The sequence below is a fragment of the Alligator sinensis genome, unplaced genomic scaffold, assembly GCF_000455745.1.
Source record: "Alligator sinensis unplaced genomic scaffold, ASM45574v1 scaffold1094_1, whole genome shotgun sequence".
Taxonomy (NCBI): domain Eukaryota; kingdom Metazoa; phylum Chordata; order Crocodylia; family Alligatoridae; genus Alligator; species Alligator sinensis.
The window spans coordinates 107,584-133,550 of NW_005842562.1; the positions used below are offsets into that span (position 1 = coordinate 107,584).

The following is a 25,967-nucleotide window of genomic DNA, read 5'->3' on the forward strand; positions in this document are numbered from 1 at the left end:
GGGGCAGTGTGGGGCGGGCAGCGACGCGCACGGCTGGGGACACTGCAGCGGCCCCGCACCAGCCCCAGCACCAGCCCCGACACCTGGGTTGCAGCCGCTTTCTCGCCGCCGCGGTGAGCGCTGTGCGGGCGGGTCCTGGGCGCCCCCTCCCTCGGGCCGGGGCCGGGCGAGGGCGGGGGGCCGGTTTCTAGAACAAGCTCGTTGTTGTGCCCCCGGCGGCGCTGAGGCGAGGAGGAGGGTGGGAAACCCGCTCCCCGGGGCCGAGGGGGCCCGAGGCTGTGGCGGGAGGGGGGGGCCCGGGGGGGGGGGGGGGGTGGCGGCAGGGGCGGCCCTGGGCGGCTGGGTGAGTAGCGGCCATGGGGCCGTCTGCTCCTGGGGCTTGTTTTGTTTCCCGGCTGCAGGGGATTTCAGACCCAGCTTGGTCTCAAAGTACAAGCGTTTCTACCTGGGAGAAATGTTATCGTCTTGACATCCTCCTGTGCCTGAGGAAGGAAGGGCGCATGTGCCCCCAAAGCTTGCAAATAAAGCATTTATTTATTTATTTATTTTTTTCCGACCGTCTGGTCGGTCTCATAAAAGATATTGCTGCTGGCACATTGAGTGTTGATCTGTGCTGCGTTTGCCGTCGCTTGGACAAAATTATGATAATTTGGGTCCAGTTGTACGTTGCAGTGATAGAAAACACTTATTAGGTTAATTTTGGGTTGGTTGAGCCCTGCCTTTTCCACTGTTGAATGGAGAAATGTCAAACGAAGGAAGATCTGAAAGGTACTTTTAAACTAGTGATTTTCATCATTTGTTAAGGTTGACAAGGAGGAGCTTGTTTTCCTCCCCTGATGTTGTGCTTTTAGGACTGATTCCTCAAGTGCTCTGTACTAATAGAGATGACTCTTGTTTAAGGTGGAAACTTGTGTCTGCACATTTTATATATCTTTTTCATCATGAAGGTTCCTAAGTGCTTTATTGCTCTACATATAGAGATCTAGATATGAATTTCTCAATTCACCGAAATGATGGCTGTCTGGGGTGGCAGCTACCAGAGAGCAATTTTGAACATGTAATACGTATGCTGCTGCTTGAAATCACAAGAAGAATGTAGGTAGGCATAACGCATTTATCTGCACAAGACTTTCTACATGAAGTTGTGACTAGCATATTAAGTGTGCCGATGCTTCCATTAGAAGTATTATCTTTTTCCTCCTCCTCTAAGTTGGCCTAACAAGGGAAAATGGCTTTGAGGTCTTCACGGCAAAGGCTCAAGATTTATTTGTCTCACCTGGAACAAGGTGTGCCTGGCAGAACAGCATATGAACAGTTTGAGAGTCTAATGATGGCAAAGATCGAGAGAAGAAAGCTGCCTACTGAATCAACGTTGTTTCAACAGCAGCTGGATTTGATTAGGGATTTCTACTTTAAAATTCTGTCCTAATTATCTTCTTATTGGGAGCATTGTCAGGGATCTTGCAGGGCATTTTGCAGACTCACCTTGATCTGACAGTAGGATCTGTAATGGGAAATCCTAATTCTGTGTTTTAAGACTATATATGGATTCTGTTGCAGGATTGAGGTCTTGGTTCTTCAGCCAAGAACCAAGTGAATTTTAAGTGATACTTTGCAAGGTAATAAGAGAGAAGGTTTGAATGTTTAAGTAAACAAACCTTTCTTGCATATGAGATTTGAAAATACTAAATTGGACAAAAAATATCTCAGCATACTGGTTGCAAATGTGTACATGACACTTATGAAGTAATAAATATTCTTAAAATCCTGAGACATTAAGCAGTGCATCTTGTAATCATTGCTTTTCTTGAACCAGTGCCTTGTAAAAAGATTGATGTGGTTCTTTGGGTAGATGTGATATCTTTTTTGACAGATTAAATAGTTGGAAAAATTGTTCTTTGCTAACCTTCTAACATAAACACTCTTCTTCAGGCATAAGGAGAGTCTGATGGTGTTTGTGTGCTCTCCTGGGTAGGAAGGTTTATCTTTTTATGACTTAAGGCAGTGGTTTTCAACCTGTGGTCTGTGGATCCCTGGGAGTTTGCAGCCTATGTCTAAGGAGTCTGCAAAAGACTACTGTGGTCAGTCAAAAGTGTGTGAATTCCCATACGTGCAGTTCAAAGCAGTTCACACCTCCCAATTTTTTAGGGGTCCACAAATGAAAAAAAGGTTGAAAGCCACTGGCTTATGGACTATAATAATTAAGAGCACCTGCATGATGAGTCACTTTCAAAGCGTGGCCACCTGCTGTTTAGGTTTCAATTCTCCTTTGAGGGACTGAGGGATAAGATCTAGAATTAACAAAACTTGGTAGCTACTTGTCAGGGATGCTGTACTTTACTGAAGTATCACTTTTTAATTTTACAATAAAGGAAAAAGGAGACTGATTCAAGATCACTCAGTGAGTCAAAAGCAAAAGTAGTATTATAATGCTTGATTTCTTGCCTTTAGTTTTGAACTTATTCTACTATGCCATGCTACATGACAGTTACTGCCTGTGTTTATAGAGCTGTAATGATAATTAGTGTTGTAATTAGCATTTCTCTTAGGAACTCTGAAGTGATCAACATTTTATGTTTGGGCGAGGAGTTGACTCTGAAAGACTAAGCTGAAGTTCTGATTCCATGGTATTAAAGATCTTGTCTGATGTACACCTGATAGTTCCTTCAGTGTCAAAACTGTGTTAATTGAAATATGTATTTTCTAAAGCACTGGCATTACCCAGATTATTTGGGTTTGCAGTATCAATGCATACAGTCCAAACAGGTTTTGCAGGGAAATAAGAAAAATATCAACTAGTGTGTCTTGCAATGTGATGAGCATTTGCTTTCAAATATCCTACCTTTTTGATAGGATGTAAACCTGGTTATTTCTTGAAGAGAAAGTTCTTTGAAATGGAAAGGCTCTTTTTTAAATAGCAAGGTTTCAGTCAATTTCTAGTGGTTCTAGTCTAAGAAGAGGTAAGGTTGGGTGTGGATTCTAAGTCCTTGTATAGGACTTGTTAGGTTGTTGCATGTAACCATGGGTGGGGAGGAAGGGATCCAGACAGTTTGTTTTTTTGTTTTGTTTTGTTTTTTGTTTTTGTTTTTTTTAAGCTAATTTTGTTTCTGCTACACAGTTGTCTGCAAACATCCATAGGTTTCTAGTAGAACTTGATGGAATGTTCTGGAAAACTTCAGAACTAGGGTCGTCTTTTCAAGGGAAATGGAATATATTAATAAACATGCTAGATACTTAAGTGTATTAGTGAGCATCAGGCAGACAAGGTTCCTTGGGTGAATTTGATATCTTTTATTAGACCAACCCAAATGGTTGGAGAATAGTTATTAAGCAAGCTTTTGAGCATCATGAATTTGTGGGAATTGAATCACTGTTCTTGTTGGCTCATTAGCCGGACTGCGATTGGACCCATTTTTTAAGCTTGGCAGTTGAAGTTGGGTTAGTAATTGTATGAATCCTTTAAAATGAAATTAGGTGTCTTGGTAATTACTTCCTAACTCAGCCTTCAGATATCAGTCAAGACTCCTGGAAACACTACCAAGAAGTGCTTTTTCAGATGAGCTGTGCAGTTGAGGTCCTGAGTACTTGTTGCTACAAATTCTTGAAAGAAGCTATTGGGGAACTTCGTGCAAAAACGTTGGTATTTCCATGTATCAGGTGCCCAGCTGCTCATCTTGGAACAGTTGCACTTCATTTTGGCTGTCCCAAGTGAATTGTAATCATTGCCTGCCAGACAAGCTGGTGACGTACTTTTGAATCCTTGGTTTATTGATAAACCAGTTCTGGACCTGCAACTGGAAACTTCAACTATGTTCTGGGCAGACATTATTGAATGACTGTAGTGGCTCGCCCGGCATGCTGCTAAATTCTTCCTCTTGGTTCTACTCAATTCGGTGGCTCCTTGGCTGCTCTGTGGAATGGGTTCTGCATGGGTTTTAATTTTCAGCTACAGATCAGATGTGCTAGTCAGCTGGAGCATCAAAGGATTTTCAGTGTGGGTTGTGTTCACAGCTTGGTCCTGAGGGAAGCACCTGCTACTAAATAAAAGCGAAAACCTTCAAGGGTGGGTGCAAAACTGGGCTACTTTCTGTAGCCTAGTTTGAAATTCTAGCTTAAGCTGCTGTTACCAGATTCTGCCTCTTAAACCATAGATTCATAGATGCTAGGGTCAGAACGGACCTCAAAGGATCATTGAGTACGACCCCTTGCCTGTGGCAGGAAAAAGTGCTGGGGTCATGTGATCCCAGCCAGGTGCTTGTCCAGTCTCCTTTTGAAGGGGAGAGCACCACCTCCCTTGGAAGCCCATTCCAGATTCTGGCAGCCCTAACTGTGAAGAAGTTCTTTCTGATGTCCAACATAAACCTACTCTCCATCTGCTTGTGGCCCTTGTTTTTGGTTATTCCAAGGGGTGCTCTGGTAAACTGGAAAACCCATGTATTCTCTCATAATATAGCTTTTGCTTTAAAGTCTTTCATTGTAGTTAGTGTACTGCCTTCTGTTTCTGCCACAGAGGTGGTTGTTTCAGTGCCACAGGGATATGATTTTTATTCAGACAATCTGCAAAGAACTTTGGGTATGAAGTATTAATTTACTATTCTGTAGTTTCCTCTGTATACCTGAGCCAAAGGTTGAACTGAGAGAACATAAACAAACAGTAGTAATTGCAGTTAACCAGTTACGTTTTATAGAATCCTTGGTTCACTTCCTCTTGAGGAGCAGACGGGGCTGAGCATAGTAAGGTTCTCTCCTAATCTTGAATGAATGCATGCATATATTCAGTTTCCATAGGTTATTCTAGGCACTTGTCGCATGCAGTAAACATTTGGTTTAAAATAGCCACCGTTAAACTAAAACCTCTGTTTTCCATAATGTTGCCAGCCTGACTTAAAGCCGTGAGACCTTGTAATACTTGTAACAGTGTACATCTAATTTCTTTGCTTTGGATGGAGGCAGGACACCCATTAAGAGTTCTTGTCCTTATGTAACATCACTTTTCTGTCAGAAGCTGGAACCTGATAGGCTAGATTCGGTTGTTCATTGACTTTAGCACTGTTGTACAAAGCTGCACCATTTCGAGATTTGGTTTAAACCAGCTGTGATCTGGGAGGGCAATCTTCTATGCATACTAAGTTAGTACTTTTAAAATGTTCTTTCTTTTAACAAAGCTGTATACCACTAAGTACCTTTATCCAGTTAAAAAGCTCTCTTGCTTATACTTTGAGTTTCCAAGGTATGTTTGCTTATAGGGGATCAAGCATACCAGTGGCAAGGCTACTTTCTGTAGTAACAAATGAAGCAAATTCTTTTAATAGATGTTGGTCACACCTATGGAATAACCAGTGAAAGTCTGAAATGTCACTGAAAAATGAATAAAGGGTGCAGTAGATTCACATGTGAAATGTGCTCTGCATCCAATGCAACTCCCCTTGCAGCAAAATGAGACTGCATTTTTTTACTACTGTCTGTGTCTGGAGGGATCCTGTCTATTTAATTTTTTTTTAAAAAGGAAAAAAAAAAAATTCTAAAACGTTGTTCCTGCTAGAATGATGATGCTCAACCTCTGGCCCATAGTACCATGTCATCTGGCCGATGGGGCTCCCCATGGGTTCAGAAATATAGGGGCAGGGGGACTGTGGCAGCATTAATTGCTGAAGCTTTCAGAGCCATGGCAATTAACACTGCCACTGCTCACCTGCTGTCAAATTGCTCTACTGGTGGAGAGTCCCACAGGCCAGATGAGGGAGTCTTCCACACTGGATTGCACTTGTGGGCTGACCCTGTATACCAGCCCCACACTGGATCTGGCCCACTGTGCTAGAACTTTACCTGAGCATCCTGAATTTAAAAGTCCTCTAACATATTTTTTTTTTTAAATAATTTTTTGCTCCTTTGATGTTTATAATCATCTTCCAGCTGAGAAGGAATTTAATATACAAGGGAAACATGAAATTGATCATGCAGAAACTGCTGTCAACTCATTGATGTAAACTTAGGAAAAGTATTTTTCTGATTTCGGAGACGGTAGTCTTCAAGTTTATTTGTAATTTATAATGAAACACTTTTTCAGGCACGAGTAATTTTTTTGAGTTAACAGTGCTTATTTTCATTATCTCCAAGTGCTGGCAGTTTCTGCACGTAACTCCGGAAAAGTTACTGAGTTTGAAAAGAAAAAGTCACAACTTTCAACAAGGAACCTGCATAACTACATGCTCCTTTACCTATTTAAAAATATATAATTTTAGGTTGAAGAGTTATTTGATCAACATGCCTGATATTTTGCATTATGCTCATTTGCATACCTTCTCTACTCCTAATTTATAATCTGCTGCAAAGAATGCTCCTCCTTCCCCTTCCCAGTTATATTACTGTTTGTTGGAGACTTTCCACAACAATCCTAGATCACTCAGTAACATTTCACAACAGTATTGTTTCCTTTGTAAGTGATCCAGTTATAAAGATGGTTAACCAAGTTACTGTTTTACAAAACATTTATACAGGGTTGATTACTGAAGGTATACTGTAAAATAAAATTGGTTTGCAGCATTTCCTAGTACACAATTACATTTTTGAAGGGCAGGAAGTAAGTAATTTAACAGTGGGCCTGAATGTCATTTTAGGTCTTTCTTTCATATGCATGAAAGAGAACTTTCCCTCTGTTAGCCAACATAGGGATTAAGATGAGAAATTGTTTTACAGCCTAATAATGAATTCTCTTAAACTTTTCCCAAAACAAATATGCACCCATAAATATGTTGGACAGAAAGCTTTCTGGCAAGCATAGTATCAATACATGGCATAGTGACCAGATCTAGTGATTGTTTTACCATGGGGAAAAAAATCTGAGATAAAATTTGCATAGCTCAAGGGAAAAAAAAAAAAAAGCCCCAGGAGCACCCGGTAGTGGCGGTGAGTCTGGGGAGAACAGAGCCGCTGTGCAGGGAGAAACTGCGGCTTCGTGCAGGGACACGGCAAGGCAACTCGGAAGCCGAAGCGGGTAGAGATCACCAGCCCAGACCCCTGAAGAGACCTGGCCCAGCACCCAGAACTCAAGGGGAGAGGGAAGCTGGGGCAGAGATCCGTGGACCTGACCACAGGCCAACTCCCGGATCCACGCACCACGCAGCAAAAGAGACTGGGTGTCGCCTGTAACAAGCCACTAATGAGGTAATTAGCAGTGGGGAGCCAAGACAGGAGAAAAGAAAGAAAATGCCCCCTTTTTTTTTTTCTTTCCCCCCTTTACTTTATCTTTATTATTGGGAACGGGCAAGGATTATGAGTGCCGGGGGTTATGGCAAGTAACCTGGATAAGAAGGAGCCTGGAGATACCCCCCCCCCCCCCCCCCCCAAACACCCCCACCCCCCGCCCCGCACACACACACACAGAGGGCGGGGGACTCAGACAGGACCCTGCGGGGATTGATTGAGGACACAGCCACAAGCTGGCAAGATGCCTATTGACACTTACTGTACCAATTGAGATGCTGGGTGATCCCAGGAACAACTCAGACAAGCTGCTGCCTCCCCTCTGGTTCTCTGTAAAAGAAAGAATAAAAAAGCACCTAGATTATGATACAGACCTAGTGTGGTCCTTCTGCAGGTACTGATCATGGCAACATCTCTTCCCTCCCCATTTCTTTAATAAGATCGAAGTTGTGGCAGGTGAGAACCAGGGGAACAGACAGTACCCCGCGCGGACACGCTAACAGGCAGGTTTTCTGCATTTGCAACGGCCAGATGTTAGGCTTGTGTGCTTCACACTTGGAGGGAAGCATCCTACTATTCCTTCATATTGCTGCTTTATATTCCCTACTTGTGTGTGGTGCATGTTGTTTAGAGTGAAGTTGTGTCCCTAGTGTGCTCAGTTGTTTCCAAGCCCAGATGACAACCGCCCCAAAGAGCACACCTCCATCTTCCACAGATGGTGACCATGATTGCATAAATGAGGTTTAGGATATTTCAGTACTTCCTGATCTCCCAGTTCTTTAAAGTGATACCATAACTCTGCATTTCTTGGCTTTAAAGCCTTTTTGTAAATGATGTTTTTATACATTACTAATATATTTACTCCTATAATCCAGAACAAATCACTTGATATATAGGAATATGTGCCAATTACTGCTATTTAGGCACACATTTTTAATAGCATTAGTAATTTATCTTTGGAGTAAATTGCCTGTAAGGTGAAATCTCTGTCACTTGCAGTCTTTGGGTGTGTCCACACATGCAGGCATGTGCGCTTGCGGCAGCAAAAATAGAAGTGGTGCAAATTTGAGCTGGGGCTTTTTGACTCGGCACACCTGGACATGTACTTCGGTGTGGTGAAAGTTGTGCCACTTGGGGCAAAATAGCCCTGCCTGGCTCCTCCCAGATCTGCAGCCAGGGGGAGCTGGAGCCTGGGGCCAGCATCTATGCTGGCCCCAGCAGTGTAAAAAAACTGCCCTGTCCCGGCCCCATCAGTACAAAAAGCTGCCCTGGCTAGTAGCTCAGGGCTACTTGCTCTCAGGAGCTTCTGGGGCCTGGCTAATTGGTACCTGGGGAAATTACCTCTTGTGCCAGCTGGACTGCTGAAGCATCCCTGAGAGTTCCCTGTACTCTTTACCCACTGCAGCCATCTGGCAGTGGGGATTGCTGCCTGGCTGTGACCTGCTGCACACCTGCCAGACCTGGAGGGGACTGCACAGCCAGTAGAGGCATCTGCCCCTCCTGGCCAGCTGCCAGCGGCTGCGGAGGTGGGCCTTGTCACTACTGCCATGTGTCCCCCTGCCCAGCCATCTGGGCAGCTATTGCCTGGAAGATGTTCCCAGTGTGGTGGCCTGTTTGAACTGTCAAAGTATGTCCCCCTGGCCCCAACTGGCCAGCAGGTCCGCCACCTCCAGCTGGGTCTAAGGTGCTAGTTCTGAGCAGGCTTCTCTGCGTGGGTCCTGCCACTTGCCTCCCTAGGAGGAATTCTGGTGTTCCCTATTTGAAAACTGAAAAATCCCTGATTTCAAAAAATAAAAAAATCCCAAGGTCACTCTGTAAAATACCCCAAAATCCATGTCCCTCCACAATTAAAAGAAAAGACCACGAGACAGAGAGACTGCCCCACCCTCCTGGCACTTAAGAAGCCCCACACTCACCAGCAGTAGCAGCTGTATGGGCAGGCAATGTGCTTCAGCCCTGGGGCAAGGTCCAACCATAGAGATGTTCTGGCCTGGCTACCAGAGCATCTCTGTGGAGGACCCAAGCCTCTGGTTGCTTCAGGGCACAGTCCTGGACTGTGCCTTGCCCTGTTTTCCCCCCCCCCCCCCGGGCACAGTTTTTTTTGGACCCCTGAACATCCAGGAGTCTAATTTTGCCCCTGCGATGCAAACTTGTACCCTTTGAGTCCAAACTGCCTATCTTTCTAACAAATGAACCAAATCTTAGAGAGTCTCTTTGGTGCACAATTACTGGATGAGGTTTTGTGTACTTTGTGATATGGAAGTTCAGACTAAATGAACATGCTGATCTCCTTTCTGGCCTTAAAACTTGATGAATCTGGTAATTGTAAAATTTACTATTATTACTGCACTGTATTTTATACTGAATTTAATAATTGGGCCAAATAATTGGACCTAGCAAATTTAATTGTTGCACTCAAGTTAGATCTAACTTTATCCTATTTGAGATGTACTGACTTGATGGAGCAGCTTGATGATCTCTCTTTTTTTTCTTTTCTGTTCTGTTGTAATTTTAAACTCAAACTTCCAGTAGGCAGTGATTATTCAAGACAACCTTGTAGTACCGACAGTTGTTGTGCTCTCAATACAAAAGTGCAATGCAAACTATTCAAGTGTACTAGTGCTAAGTGCTCTGAATTTTTCACATTGTAATTTATATGGTTTGGTTGAAGATGATGAGTGACCACGACTTGCCTTTTCCTGCTCCAGATGCAAAAGAAGTCCTAATTCACCTTTCAAAGGTGGTAGGTAACATTAGAAATACAGAACAAAATCCTGTCGTTATACATGACACAGAAAATCTTAAGTGCCTTAAGCGTGAAGTGAACTCTAAAGATGTAATGGCCTAATGATCTCACAGCTTCTGTTCTGTTCCTGTTCTGTATCACCCTGTCCTGTACTGGCCTAGCTTAGTTTACACTGGCTAGATGTTTACTGCTCTTCCTGCTAGCAGAAATGCATGCTGAACTTCTGATATTGCAGTAAAAGTAATATTTTTAGTTTTATCAGCTGTGTTATCTAACAGGATATTGTTTGCTAAACCCAAATACAGCAGGGACAAAATAAGCTTTCTTTTGACTATTTCAGTAACTAATAGGAAAAGGACTCCAAGCTCTACTGGATGAAGGACTTGGGAAGGATAATATTTGGGGTGGGAAAGAAACAACTAAGGTATGTCTTAGAAATCACAGGATGTAGGGCTAAGCTCAAAATTGCCAAAAGTCAAGCTGAGTTGGATCTTGCATAGGAAATTAAAACAGATAGCAAAAGTTTCTTCAGTCATGCAAATAAAAAAGAAGAAAAATTAAGAAGCATTATAATGTGAAGATCAAGGAAAGATTAAAGGTAACTCAGCTGTGGTCTGAGGAAATAATGAATAGTCTACCTCTGTTTTCAGTTTAGATAATTATTTTGAACCTGGGTTTAAGGTTTAGGATGCCTAATGGGGATGTGTGTATATAACAGAAATTACCACAAGGAAGTTAGAAAAGTCTGTGCTTAGTTTACTCGGTTCAGAAATACTAGCTAATTCCCATCCCTAATTTAAAGAAAAACTGGCACATGAAATCCAAGAACCAATAAGGATTTTTAGTAAATCTATCAAGTCAGGAGTAGCACTAGAGACCAGCAAATATAGTATGCATATTGGGAGGAGGGTGTAACCAGGCAACTACAAACCCGTTATTTTGATCTCAGTAGCATGCACAGCTGTAGAACATATTTTGAAGGAAGAAATAACTAAAATGTGTGGCAGTAAATGGAATAAATTGCAACCTGGGTTTACCAAAGGAAGATCATTCCTAACTGACTGGTTAATGGAAATGGGCTGAAATTTAATACTTAACGGAAAGATCTTATACAATCAGTATTTTTTACTTGTTTCTACATTGGGAGCCCCTTAATTGAGAAGATAGAGGAGAACAAAGATATATGTATTAATCCATCACAAGATGACAAGAGTCCCAATGTACAAAATCCTGGTGAGATTTCACATGGAATATTGCGTGCAATTCCGGTCACCTATATTTAGATTAACTCAGACTGTACCAGTTTCTAAAAAAAATTGCTTAGGATCAGCAGGGATTTGATAACTCTGTCTTACTGGAGGAGAGGCTGAGAGAGGAGAGTTGATTGCTTTCTGTTAAGTCCATTAGGGTATGATGCCCTGAAGGGGGAAAAAGTGCTTTTTGCTTTTTGTGTTAGAGGGGCAACACTAGCATAAGATCAAGAAGGTATGAGCTGGCCAGGAATACGTTTTAGTCCATAAATTAAAATGGTTCTAATAGAGGAGTGATTTCTAGAACAGCCTTCAAATAGGAGTAGTGGAAACAAACAACCAATTAGTTTTAATATGGAGTTTGATCAATTTAGGAAACGCAGGTGCAAGTGCATGCCATAGCGGCCTAGGCTTAATGACTGAGGATGTCCATTCCAAGCCTGTGATTCCTTTTCATTGCTCTTTAATGTACCACTTACTTGGCCAGATAAAGTGTACCTAGTAATTTCTACACAGGGTTGTCTATTCAAGAAAACACATTAAAAAACAAGAAAAACATTTTTTAAGCATTTAAATGAGTGGATAGCACATTTTAGAAAGAGATGACATTTATTGCACTTTTGCTACATAAAGTAACAAAGTACCGTATTTTTCATATATGACCTCCTGCCAAATAAGCCATGCACCTTGTTTTGGAAGGCAGAATGTAGAAAAAATACTTTTCTAGAGCCCTGGTGTAGACCTGGCTTTTCCATGGGAAGATTGCATTGCAAAATGGCGGCTACCTTCTCTTGTCCAGCAAGCTGAAAGCAGCTATGAAAAGATGAATACTGGACTGCCCCACCTGCTTGCTTGCTGAGAGAGAAGCTGGCAGCCATTTTGTAACACAGCATCTCTATACTGTTACTCTTCCAATGCTTCTATTCCAGCAAAGATTAGCTTCCCCCACTTAAGATATGTGCCACAACTTTGAGGGGCTGCTGTTCAGGGGGAAAAGATGCATGTGGGGAAAGTATGCAAATAAATAGGGCATATCCCTACCAGATGATGCCAGCCTCCATCTCTTCCTCATTACATTTTCAAACAAACACCGTCATGCTTTTCCCTGTACTTCCCTCCTGCTTTAAGAAACTGGCACGGCATATGGTCCATAACCATAAACACCTTTTTATTGGTGGCAAGGTTGGAGTAGGGGTGGGCAAGGCCACTGGAGCTGGCCTTGCCCATACCCCACACTTCGTCCTTACATGTAACGATGGTTGGGGGGGGAGCAGGGTTGGAACTCCGGACGGGGTAATGGGTTTTCCAGAATGCTTTGACTAAGAAGTTTCTGCAAGTAATTTTGTTGTTTGTCCCCTCCCCACCCCTCTACGTGCTTGGCGGCGAACCTGGAAGTGGACCAGAAGTACTTCTGGTCCACTTCTGGGTCAGCTGGGGAGTATGCTGGGAGCCCCCCGTCCCCCCCGGCTCGGTGATCAGCTGCGGGTTGACCCAGGTGCACCCCCCTCACTGAGCCAGGGATTTGCAGGCAGGCCCCCCCAGCAGACCTCCTCTGGGATGCTCTATCTGCCCCAGCATCGCAGCATTCACGAGCTGCCTGGTACCTTGAGGTATGTAGAAAAAACATTTAAAGCTGTGTCTATGTCCAAATCTCTCTGACTCAATTCAGAGGGTTCCGATTCGATTTGGAGAGATTAAAGGGTCTCCTGATTTGGTTTGGATTCTGCTCCATTTTGGGCCAAATCGAATCTGGGACCAAAGCTTCGCACAGCCCTAGTAGCCAGATGTAAAACAAAAGTAGTATATCCAATTTTTCTGAAACACATCTATAGCCTTTTCTCTGTTTCCCAATATAAAATATAGATAACCTGGTGGACACACGTGTCATTCCCTGTAGTTGTGGCATGTACTACAATTAGTTTTGAAAGTGATGTAATTGACATCATTTGCTTTGGGGTATTTGTCTTGGTGGTATACCACTGTGACAACAAGAAATATTTAGAATGTAGCAATTTAGTATTCTTACAAAAGTAACCACCCTAGGCTTTGTCTGTTGGCTGCTTTTTACACATGCACAAGCAGACAAGCATGGTGCAGAGGGGAAACTCGTAATTAATTTAAGGGCCAACCTTCATGGAGAGTGGTATGATAGAAAGTGCACTGTGAGCTCCTAGAGATTGCTTCTGCCTTGAGGAAGAATAGCTTTTTGGGATCATGACTGCTTCTGCATTCTTTGCAGTGAAGAAGCATGTGTCATATTCTCCCATCTCTAGTAGGGGATGAGTTTTACTGGTTAATGTTGCCCCTTGTATCCTAGCCTATTTGTCATGGCTTCTGGAAAATTTAAATTCTATTAAATGCTTTTAAGTTCCATTTTTTAATCTCTCCTCCACGTTGAACTTTTAATCAGATTTGTAAGAGCAACCTGTGGGATGTGTGTTGTGCTGTTGAAGTGATTTGACACATACCAGATGCTGCTGAAGGAAAGATGGATGCGACTGCACAGAAGATGTGCTGTGGGCAACTGCAAGCTAAGCCACAGTGTCTTTTCCTGTTCTTGTGTGTTTCTTTTAACTTGCCAAGATCAGCTGTCTAATCCTTAGGCACTTGTACAAGTGTTATATCAAGGGTTAACATTCTTGTGCACATACTATGCAATGACTTTGAGTGGTAAATGCTATCATAACACACATTTAATAATATATTTGAAGACTTCATAGGCTCTTTAGAACAAATTCCTTTTAGTCAGTGTGCCCAATTTCTTAACATGTTTCACTTGCAAAAGATCTTAAAGTCAGCAATTCCAGGCTTTGCTTAAAGGAAGTAAGTTAAAAGTTAAGAGCCCCTTGTTTATCTGGACTTAATGGGTAGTGCTGGATTGTTTCAAGGGCATTTCCTGCAGCTGTAGCCTATACTGTAGTTTTGAATCGGTGTAATCAGCATCATATGATTCTAGGATTCATTGATATGGTTGTGACAGCAAGAAATACATGAAGTATAGTCACTTTAATATTTTTATAAATAATGAGTCTTGACCTAGCATCCCCCTTTTTCAGCAAGCCTGGATTAGTTAACAGTCAAGGCACATTACACAAACTCACAGCTGGTATAGTATATTGTTGTTCCCTTATCTGACAGGCAACACTAGACAGTTTTATCACATGAGTTCTAATATTGTAGCTGTTGGTGGTGTAGATGGGACCTAAATTAGTTTTTAAACTGTTCACATGTATCATGCCAGGTTCCCAGCACCATATAAGTGACAGCTAAACCAAATAATCTTGAGGTAGTTAAAATAGACAGCATTTACTGTAAACCTTTTTTTAAGAACAGTATCTCCAAGGCAAGAAGCTGGAATTTTAACTTGGAATTGTCTGGCTTTTGAATTGAACAGCTGAGCCCTCCAAGCAGTATGCATGTCTTCAGGGCCTTATACTGTGCTTCCAAGTCCTAGTTCTCCCTTTCATTACTACACATTGCCTTGTGGAAAGTTCAATGGAGGAGGCTATATTCTAACCTCTGAGTGTATTGTAATTTGCTCTTATCACTTTTACTCTTAGTATTGTGAGAACAAAAGTCTGTTGAGGATAAAGAAAACATTTGGAATCAAAGTTTTAACTATATATCATGTCTTGAGTGGGAGAAGTTGGACACTAAAACCTTGCAGAAGAAAACTAACATTAGGTTATCTAGTCTTCTAACACAATTGATTTTTGAAATGTGTATGCTGTTTGACCAGCCACTGGAAAACTTAATACAAAAGTCTCTTTTCTAGTTTTTACGAGTCAGCAGCACAAGTTGTTGAGACAGTGCAAGTGTAGGAGTCACCATCTTTGAACTAGAGGTAAAGCATTGATGCATTTCTTTTAAACATCGAAGTATTTTAATGAATCTTACTATCTCATTTCTGCCATTTCTACTAGCCTGGATCTGCCCTAATGTAGCAGGAGCTACCCTGAGTTAAGATTTTTATTAACTGTGTGACGCTTTACTTAAAATACGTTTTACTGTGTCAAGTTAAACTGCTCAGGAGGCAAAAAAGGAAGCGATAAAAAGGCTTATCACTCTTACCTATATATTTTGTTTTTTACATCTGTTTGGAACATTGCTAATAGGATTAGGTTTGATCCTTGTTTACTAGCCAGCTAACTGATAATGTGTTTGTGCTGGAGATTTATGTTGGGTTTTTAAATTAATGATTTCAGAGTTAGATCATTCTGTATTGGTGAAATAGCTTATAACAAGTGAAATGTTTTGGGTTAGATCCTTCTAAATATTAGATAATATGAAGTATTAGATAGTAAGGAATCATAGAAAGTGAGGGTTGGAACGGGCCTCAGGAGGTCCATCTAGTTAAAAACCCCTGCTCAAAGCAGAACCTTTGGCAAACTAGTTCATTCCAGCTAAGGCTGTCAAGCCAGGTGTTATCTGCATCCTTGGAGGCTTTTTCCACCACCTGTCTGGGTAACCAGTTCCAGTGCTTTACTACCCTCCTAATGAGACAGTTTTCCCTAATATGTAACCTGAACTTCCCTTGCTGCAACTTGAGACTGTTTTTGTATTTTTTTTTAATTCTGCTTATTTGTTTGGCTTTGTTCTATTTCTGAGAATGCAGAAGGATCCCACCTGGTCTTTAAGACTAGTCTTGAATTTCTAAACAAGAAAGAATGAACACATTCCTTTCCAGATGTACAAACCTTTCCTCCCCCTGCCCTCCACTGTAATTGTTAACTCAGGTTGCATGTATTGGGCAAGACTCTAGATGGCCATAGGACATTTAAGTAAAGGAGAATGGGCCAGTGATTCTGGCAACTCAAGTGATCAAGTTTACTATTTAGAAGACAGACTCCAGTAGGATAGCCCAGTTTTAAAAATTAATTCATGATCTAGTTGTAATAAAACATCCTATGCGTTACCAGATTTGCCTGTCACTTTGGGGTGTGCTCACTTATTAGGGGTATGTTTCTGGGGTCTCTAATTCTATCAGTGTGCTGCTTGTGTTACTTGTGCTTTATATATGGAGCTGTGTCTCTCTCCCTTCTGCAAGTCCTCACCCCCAATGGAGCTATCTTGCAGGACTCAGTTTCAATGGGGCTGAGTTCCTCCAGCCACCAAATCAGTCAAATACATACATTCGCACATGCACACACAGATTAACGTGACATGCCTGCCCCAGCTGGGTTGATCAGCATGTACAGGCTGACACCCTTATATGCCAGGAATCGGTTCATCAGGGCAACAATAAAATGCAGTCAGACAAGCATGCAGGTGAACAGAATACCTCTGAATCAGGCTGGCTGTCCAGCTGACACCCTCATAGGCCAGCATTCAACTCATTAGGGCACGTCTGAGCCAAACTGGGTCAGTGTGCCTATACAAGCTGATCCCCTTATGTTTCTCAAACTTGGCATGTCCCAATCTTTTGCCCTAACTGTCCTAGTAGTGGTAGCCTCTTGATGAGCAAACCCCACAGTATTTTGGGGCTTTACAAGGATTTTTAGCTTAGGTAAAAGAAGTGTTGTTGTAGAACAAGTGGGGAAGGGGAAATAGAGAAGGAAAAATACACCTGGTTACCACCAGTTTGACTATAAAAGTTATTTATTGCCAAGTACATGACATTTTATGATGGTTCTAGTAGTAATAGCTATGCAAGGAAAAACAAACAAAACGATTACAATATTACTCTGGTTCAGTTGAGTATTTGGGGAAACCTAGCTCAAGCTTAACTAATAAAATTTAGGTTCAGAAAGCTATGCCTAGAGAGAGGAAGAGAGCGAGTGAGTGAGCTGGGATCTCACCATTCCAAGGCACTTGGGTGTTCTGTTGACAGGCAAAGTTCCTAACATGATAATTGAAGGTTAAACAGGCCATGAAAAGAGACAATCTGTTTATCCCATTTTCTCAAGAACAAGAGTGGATGGTATTGGAGAGAGTTCTCCTTCTTGAAGCACACTATTTGCTACTTTACAACTTTCTTATACTCTTAGTCCAGTCTCTTCAAAGCCTTCTTTTAATTGTGTAAATCAAGAGAGTCCCAACCCATAATTGACAGGGAAAATCCTGTTGTTTAACCAGTTTCAATTTAAATGAATTACCTTTTTCAGTGACAAGGGGTTATCTAGTTTGGAACGTGTCAAGAAACTGATTAACAACCAGTAAAAACATAAGGTTTTAAGGAGTAACCAGACACCTAGGAGCCATCTTGAAATTATTATGATTATAGAAGATGAACTGGAAGGGATACCGCTTTATTTCTTCTCAGATGGCCTAGCTATGCTTGCACTGTAAAGTCAGCATCAGTGTTTTGTATTTTACCTGTTGCGAATAAGCCTCAGCTTGGCATGACTTTCAGATCTTACTGTAGTCTTTTACTGGTGCCTTGTTTTGGTCTGTTTTCTAAAACGGGGAAATCCCAAGGGCACATGGAACATACTTAAGGGGATTACTTGGAGTGTTCATAAACTGTGTGTGAAGGACTTCCACCAGTCATCCTGGGAAAAGTATGATAGCGTTTGTGGTCAGGGCGCCAATTGGCTGGACATTGTGATGAACCCTTAACCATTGTTCAAATGTTGCCCATACCCCCTCTGACTCGGTCTCTTGCCTCAGCATTCCCTAACCCAGCAGCTGAGTTTTAGTCAATTAAGTTTAAATAGGCCTTCCATACTGGGACCAGGAAATGTATGGCCCAACATGCCTATTAAACTTTTCTTCTGCTTAGTTCTGGTTAGGTTGGGAGGGGGGAGAAAAAGTCCTTTGTAAGTCCAGCAAGCTAGGTGCCAGGGTTCTCTCAAGAACACAGAGCTGACGGGTAATATATGTAGTCAAATTTTAGTATATGGATCAAATGTCAACAAAACCCAACTTACTTCCATGTTTCAGATATTCTTTAATGAGACACTTATCGCTTAATTTTGCTTCTACCATTGGTTCGAGCAAAATTTCTGTTTGCTTTCTGCTTGGATATCATCCTTTATTATGCTGAGTGTCTCCAGAAGATACTAAATGCACTGTCTTTCTGCAGTTGAAGTTGAAGGAATTTTGAAGGAGATGCTCAGCCTTCAAGCATTAAAGAGGAGATAATCCCTACAGATCAGTGGGGTCCATTTCAGCATGGGATTAATTTACTGGATCTCTTCTGTGCTTTTTGAATTGGATTATAAAAAATTTTATGTTGTACGTAAGTTGCTATTTTTTTAGGATGGTTTATTAAGAAGATGTATGCATTTTCATTATTTTACGTGCATGTAACATTTTCATGCGACTAGAGGCCTTATACTTGAAATAAACAAAAATATAAAATTTCCTGGAAGATATATTTACATAAGTCATCAAAAGGAAGCAGATTTCTTTTTACTTCAGATGACATGTGTTTTGTTAAGTAAACACTGATTCTATAAGTGCTGTATTAATGTTTCCCCAACGATTCTAGAGGAGCAAATTAAAGCGATGTTTTTGCTCTAAAAAAATTGTAGTAGTTTGATAAAATACTTAGTCAGACTCTTAATAATAGCTTGCATTTGCATCATGAATGACGCATTCCCCCGCATTCCCCCTGCTCCCATAGGCTGCGGGGGCATGGCGACTGCCCACTGGCAGGGGTGTGGGAGCAGGGAGCTCCTGCAGGTGGCTGTGGCGGTGTTGGGTGGGGGGGAAAGGGGAGTGGTAAGTGCTGGCTGGTGGTTGGTGACCACCCACAGATGCCGCCGGCGGCGAGTGGGGGGGAGGGGTGATGAGCAGTGATCGCCTGCAGGAACCACCAGCAGTGTTGGTGGCACTTCTGTCAGGGGATGTACTGCCAATCTCATGGGGGTGCACATGCACCCACGTGCACCCTGTACACATCGCCAATGATTTGCATAACAGTTTCAAGCAGAGGAAATCAAAGCACTTTAATGAATATTGAGTCACAAAATATTGGGAAAATATTAGTTTTTATTAAAATATTAGTATTGAACACCTTGCAATTAGTTTTGCAAGGTGTTCAGTACTAGAGAAAGACGCATTAAAGGTGGAGAAGGATGGTTTAGTGACTGGGTACTAGCCTAGGAATTAGAAACCCTAATGGGTTCACTGCTCAGCTATTTACTTCCTGTGATTTTTATGCAAGTACCTTACCCACTCCTACATCTCAGGACCCCATTTGTAAAAATGAAAGCATCTTCATTTTATCTCAGGGGTGTTGTGAAGACAGTATTTTTGAAGTCCTTGGATTCTTCAGTGGGGGAGGGGGAGGCACCTGAAACAAAATGAGGTATTTTCTCTCAATCTTGTCTTTCCTAAAAATAGGATTGCCAGACATCTCATACAGTCTACAGCCTGGCTGGATCTTGCACAGTGGGGCGACCCTATGCATGTGCCTTGCAGACCTTGGCACAGCTATGGTGCAACTCCTGCAGACAGAGAAACAGCCCCTCTCCTTCTCCATCTGCTGTTTTTCCAGGTTGGACTCAAATAGTGAAGTATCAGTCTGGAGGAGGCGGCAGCAGCAGCAGCAGCAAGCAGAGGCAATTGGTGGGCATAAAAAGGGTGTATGTTCTTTACTAGCTGTAAGCAAAAGGTAGCACCTTAAATCTCTTTGAGCCAGTTAGTCTTTAGCAACCGTTAGTTTAGCAAATGCAGATGCTGTTAGCTTTCAGAGGCAACAGCCTATTTTATCAGATGCTATTAGCTGTAGGTAATATTCCAGACACTATTTATTTGAGGATCTGGGAACCTTTCAAACACCGACAATATGCATTCGCACTGGATCCTCACAGTACACCCAGCTGACAAGTTTATTTGTAGCTCTGTATCCTAGCCTCCCACTGTTTAGGGGAGGAAGTGAGAGAGAGAAGAGTGACAGTCTCTTATCCATGAGGAAGATCACACTTGGAGTTGCATGCAGTTTAACTGCTGTTGTCAGGAGTAACATAGTATATAGCTTGCTTGTACTTTTAAAAAAAGCTTTGAGCAAGTTACAAGAGTCTATTAAGGAAAATGTGATGAGATAGTAGGTTATGGGCAGGAAACTAGCAAACATTAGCAGTAAGAACTCTAAGGTTCTTGCAGCAGTAATATATTATCAATCATTTGGAAAATAATAGAGGGTGAAGAGCAAGTGAAATATGAAAATGGCATTGTTAATTTTTGGTTACTGTTACTTGCAATGGGAGAAGAGGACCTAGCCAGATTTGGGATGGAATCTAACAGATTATGTGGTGAGAAACATGGGGAAATGCACAGTGAAAGGAATAGGTTTTTAATTAATCCCATACATTGCTGGTTCTAAACTTTCTGTATTACTCAAAAGATCTACGTACCCTTGTGGTCAGCTCAATTAAATCATTTAATTCTCAACAGCGTTCATAAATGTGTAAAGTTTGTTTAAAGAATGGGCGGTATTCACAGTAGAATTTTTTTAATGTCATTATGAATAGAGTCTACATACTGACTTAAATACATTCAGGCCTGGCAGGAGGAAAGGAGAGATTAGGACTTTTGAGGTATGAATATGCAAACTAGATACTGCAAGGTAAGCTTGGTTGTAAATTGATACGTCGGCTACGCTGCAAGTTGCACCTTAGTGCAGCAGTTCTCAACCTTTTGCACCTTTCGTCCCACCTACATAAGGTCAAAAAATCCTGGTCCCAGGGGTTGACAAGCGTGGGGAGGGGGTCCCCCAGAGGCCAGTTGAAGAGCAGGGGCGGGGTTCCCCCAGCAGCTGATTGAAGCATGCAAAAGTGAAACCAGAAGTCCCGCTGTGGCACTTCTGGGTTTGCTGCCACAACCTGGAGGACCCTCGCATCCTACCGGTTGAGAAACTCTGCCTTAGTGAAAGTGGGGTGTGAGTGTACACAGTTGCTGTAGAATAGCTATATGCTGTGAAGTCACATTCTCGCTTACAGTTGTAGTAACTGCCCCGTGTGGAGAGAAAAATAAGCCTGGGATTGCTTAGTTCACAAGAGGAGGGAAAGATAAGAGACATGTTTTGATACTGTACTGGTAGGCGCAGGATAAGACCTGAATAGAGCAGTGGTGCTCAACCTTTTTGTCCAGTAGGCCGGATGAGCAGTGCTTTATCCCTTCATGGGCTGGATCCAGCCAGTAGACCCAATCTGGCATCTGGGGCAGAGGGGCAGCTCTTGCTCCTCCCCACCTTTTGGCTGGGACAAGTGAGACTAGGGGGCAATCTGAATTCCAAGGGGGAGTTAGGAGGATTTCTGACTTGATTCAGCTGATAAGAAGAAAACTGACACATTCAGGAGAAGCAGCAAAATATGGCAAGAGTAAATTTGGATCTGGAGGAAGCATATGACAGAGCAGATCATGATTTTATTGTTTTTTAGTGCTAAGGAAAATGGGTTTCCTGGACAAATTGATTTAATAGATTTCATAGCTATTAGGGCTAGAAGGGACCTTGTAAGATCATTGGGTCCAGCCCCCTGCCCAAGGGGCAGGAAGTCAGTTAGGGTCAAAGCATCCCAGCAAGATAAGCATCCAGATATTTCTTAAGTGTCCAGAGTATGTGCTTGTACCCCCTGTGGGGGGAATCTGTTCCAGGCTTTGGGGCTCAGACGGTAAAAGAAGCTTTTCCTTATGTCTAGCCTAAAACAGGCTTGCAGGAATTTGTGACCGTTGGACCTTGTCATCTCTTGGGGTGCTCTGGTGAACAGGTGTTCCCCCAGATCCTGATGCACACCCATTATGTACTTGTAGCCTGCCACCAAATCAACCGTGAGCCTGTGCTTCTCCAGGCTAAAGAGTCCCATAGCTCACAGCCTGTCTTCATAAGGCCTGTTCTCTTGTCCACTGATCGTGCATGTGGCTCTCCTCTGGACTGTTTCAAGCTTCTCCATGTCCTTCCTGAATTGTGGTGCCCAGAATTGGATGTTGGTGGATGATAGGATGAATAAGACTGTGTTAGAGAGAGGCGGAAAGCCAAGTGCTATTAAATGGATATCTGAGGAGAGCTTTTAAAATCCAAACAGTGGTAAGGCATAGGGTGCCCATTGTCACCAATATTGTTCCTATGTGCAATGGAGTCACTGGTGCAAAGAATAACGAAAGATGAAAAAAAGCTGAGAGGGGGAGTGGTGAAGTGTACAGTCTTTATGGATGACATCAGTGTAGTGGTTGAAAGGGTACTAAAACATTAGAGGTGCACTGCTAAAGATTTTTTTTGGATGATACAGATGGCTGATTTTATTAGCTATCCATACCATCTGATACCAATCTGAAAGGCAACATGAAGCCCAGCCCAGAAGCATCTGGCCAGTAAGTCTGTGGGGGCACGGAGTTTGGGGGAGGAAAGGGGCAAGGCATGGACAGACAGAAGCCCCAATGGTAGGGAGGGAGTGGAGTGGGGGCAGTGGCAGACTGCTGGGGTAGAGCAAGGGATGGAGCTGCAAGTGGCTTGTCCGGGGGGGGGGGACTGGGGGCAGCTCCTGGCCCCTGCATGTACCCCAGGGGAATCATGAAGGAGCATGTCCCCCAGATTTGTGCATGGGGTAAGGGTGGGCTGCCTGCTGCAGGCTCGGGGGCTGCACTGGCCTCTTCCTGGCAGGGGGGCAGGGCTGCGCTCAGGGCGAGCGGCAGCGGTGCTGGGAGGGAGGGGCTATAGGATAGCTACGGGTAGCCCCCTCCCAGTGCCATTGCCACCAGCCCCAGCCTAGCCCCTCCACTGGGAAGAGGCCAGTGCAGTCCCTGGTCCTGAGCCCATAGTGGGCAGCCCACCCTCGCCCCATGCATAAACCCAAGGAGCATGTGCCCCCCATGCCTCCCCTAGGGGTGTGCACAGAGACGGGGAGCCACTGTCCCCGTGTCTACTCCCCACACCTCCTGGACGAGTTGCCTGTGGCTCCTGCCCCAGCCCCACTTCCTCCCTTACTGTGGGGGCCTTGATCTGCCCCTCCCCTTCCCTTCCCCCCCCCAGCTTAACAGCTAGATGCTGCTCCAAGCTGCTGGGCTGCATTCTTGACTACATGCATGCATGTGGCATTTATCAGTGATATAGCTACACCAGCCAAAAAAAGTTGATTTCTGATAATGTCAAATTTTCTTTTATCAGTGCTAATCCGATATGGAATGGTACATTGGTGCACCTCTATAAAACATAGTGAAGTATCTTGAAGTGACTGGGTCTAAATTAACAAAACAAAAGCGCTATAATGGGAGTAGGAAACTGGAGGAGAAGCTTAGACTACAAGTAGTGGAGGGGGAGAGATCAATGTTTTAGGGATCCCAAATGAAGCAGAAGGGAAAGGAAATAAGGCATGGGAAAAAGTGACAGCAAGGGTATGACGGGTACTATGGTCGTGGACTGGAAGGGCACTGTCCTTTGGAAAAGTGGCAGCAGTTAAAGCGGTGCTGCTTCTGATCACTTCATACACCGGAAATGCATTTCTATCATCATGGCAGCAGTTAGCGAAAGTAGACCCTTGATCACATGAAATATCTTGCCAGTTAAGGAGGAACAACATGGATGGAGCTTAGTGAGAACAGCAAAATGTCCAAGGTACAGTACAGGGATGAAGAAATTCTGGCACGTGTTTTGGGAGTATACATAATGCAAAGGTTGTATGGGAAAGGGTCCATTGTTTTTTGAGTGTCACAAAAATAAGCCAGTCCTTAACACAAGAGATACTACTGTACAGGCTTATACCAAAGGGCCTGCGGAAACAATATTAAGGGCACTGTTAGCAAGTGTTAAAACCAGTATATGGAAAGTAAGAAACTCAGGGTTTCTAACATGTTAGCTTTTACTGAAAGAGAGTGCCTGAAACTAGGGTTGCACCAACTTACATACTGCATTGATCAGTACAAGGAACAGATGGGAAAGGAAGAAGCGGAGAAGTAGAGGAAAAGGACTGGACCCACTTGTTTCACTGAACCAAGAGAGAGGACTGAAGGGAAGGGCAAAGAGCTTCAGGGGGTCACTGAGGTAATAGGGTTTTTTGTTTGTTTTGTTTCTGGTTGTGTGTTTTTGTTGGGTTTTTTTGGTGGGAGGTTAATTGATATTCATGGGGTTCTGTAAGGTTTTTTTGTGGGAAGTTGTATATTTTAAGGGCTCAGTATATGCTGTTGTATGGTTTTGTTATGTAATTTTGCAGTATGAAGTCTTGGTAAAACAAGGATGCTCAATATGTGAAGCTTTGTAAGTGTAAAGTGGTAGGTGTGTTTTTAATAAAATGTAATACAAAGTTCCTATCAGCATGTGTGTTTAAGGTGCACCCTTGCTCAACTGGCGCCAAGGCAGAAAGCAGGGCAGTTCAAACAATGCCACCCTTTTATGCAGTTTTTCCATCCCTCCCCTACAGCACTGGGATTGGAAGAGACCTCAGGAAAGGATGACATTCACTGGCCAGCTACACAGTCAATAATGAGAGCACTTCTTCCCCCTCCCTCTCCTTACTTCAGTTTCTGTTTCCTTACAGGCAAGCCCAGCTTGAGCTTCGAAATGCGAAACTTTTCAAAAATTTCAAAACATTTCAACTTGCCTCGTTTTGTTTCGAGGCTGTTTTGAAGCTCTCTGTTTCGTTTCAATTTTGCTGTTTCAAGTGTGAAACAAGTCAAAATGAAACTGCCAACAAAATTTCGCACAGCCCTACTGTCTATTCTTAGAGCCAGGAATAGATAGGGTTTTGGATTATGTGGACCGTTGGTCTGGTTTAGCCTGGCAATATCTGCATTCTGTATAAGGTTTGGGTCATGATCTATAAAGCCCTATGGGATTTGAATGAGCAAGTATCACCTTGCTAGTGATACCAGGGCAACTGCAGACAGTAGAGATACTCTGTGCACAGACAGAAATGGTTTGTCTTGCAAATGGCCCTTTGAAAGTACTCTACTGCCATGCCCTGACAGAAGTGCATGGCTGCAGAGCACTTTAAAAGTGCCGGATTGTTGGACAAATTAACCCTCATTTAATGGGGGTTCAGATGAAGGTGCTCCAAGACAGAACACCTTCATTAACTTCTTTTTGTTAATTGGAGCCCCTTGCGGGGGTGGGGGATGAACTCCATTCTATTTGCCCCACTGTCCAGCGCAGGCTGGGCAAACCCCAGATGGAGCACCCTCACCTCCCTTCCGTCATCCCATCCTGAAAATAGTGCTAGAGCTGCAAGTGGGAGCAGGGCTAGGGGGAGAAGCTGTAGACTTTAAGCCTCTCTCTCCTGGATCAGCTCCAAAGTAGAGCTTGATTATCTTCCTCCACCCTTCCCTCCTCCTCAAACAGCAAACATCTGCTGTTGGGTTGTTGGGAGGGGGTCATTGTAACTCACTGCACTTTCTGTGAAGTGCCATGAGTTACAGCGGGGCTGCATGTCTGTCAGTGCCCTCAGGTTAATAGCCGTGTGCTAAAAAGAGGCATTGGGATGGTAGTCAGTCATTTATTTTTTTTAATGAAAGGGATTTGTATTCTGGAACTAATCAATCCTCTTTGGTTCCAAGAGTTTTGACTTCCTGACCTGTATGCAACACCTCTTTTTAGGGAGGCTTCCTGTAATGGGCTGAATGGATTGATGTGGGTGTCTAAACGGAGGGCTGTTAGTGTGGTTGTGAAACTGAGTTGTCTTTTCTGCACACTTGCAGCCTACCCCAAGAAGAATGACTTTTAAGAATGGAATTTGGTTATGTGGCTCGTGTGTGATCCTGATGACAATCCAGGCATCCTATGTGTGTTTTACAGCACTTGGCATAAAGATCCAATTATCTTGACTTGGGGGAGAGGGAAGGGGGGGAGCTCTTGACACTTTTGAAATAGTAATTGTTTGAGACTTCTGCCCCCC

General features: G+C 43.1%; 1 protein-coding gene across 15 annotated transcripts in view; it reads left to right on the forward strand.

Annotated features, from left to right (window-relative positions):
• Window positions 1-25,967, forward strand: part of ADD1 (adducin 1) — a 125,029-nt gene continuing 99,062 nt past the window's right edge. For all 15 annotated transcript variants that reach the window (XM_025214066.1, XM_025214065.1, XM_014524036.2 and 12 more), the window contains exon 1: window positions 1-113. The gene's annotated coding sequence lies outside the window, so the exon portion shown is untranslated. The remainder of the gene's footprint in view (window positions 114-25,967) is intronic.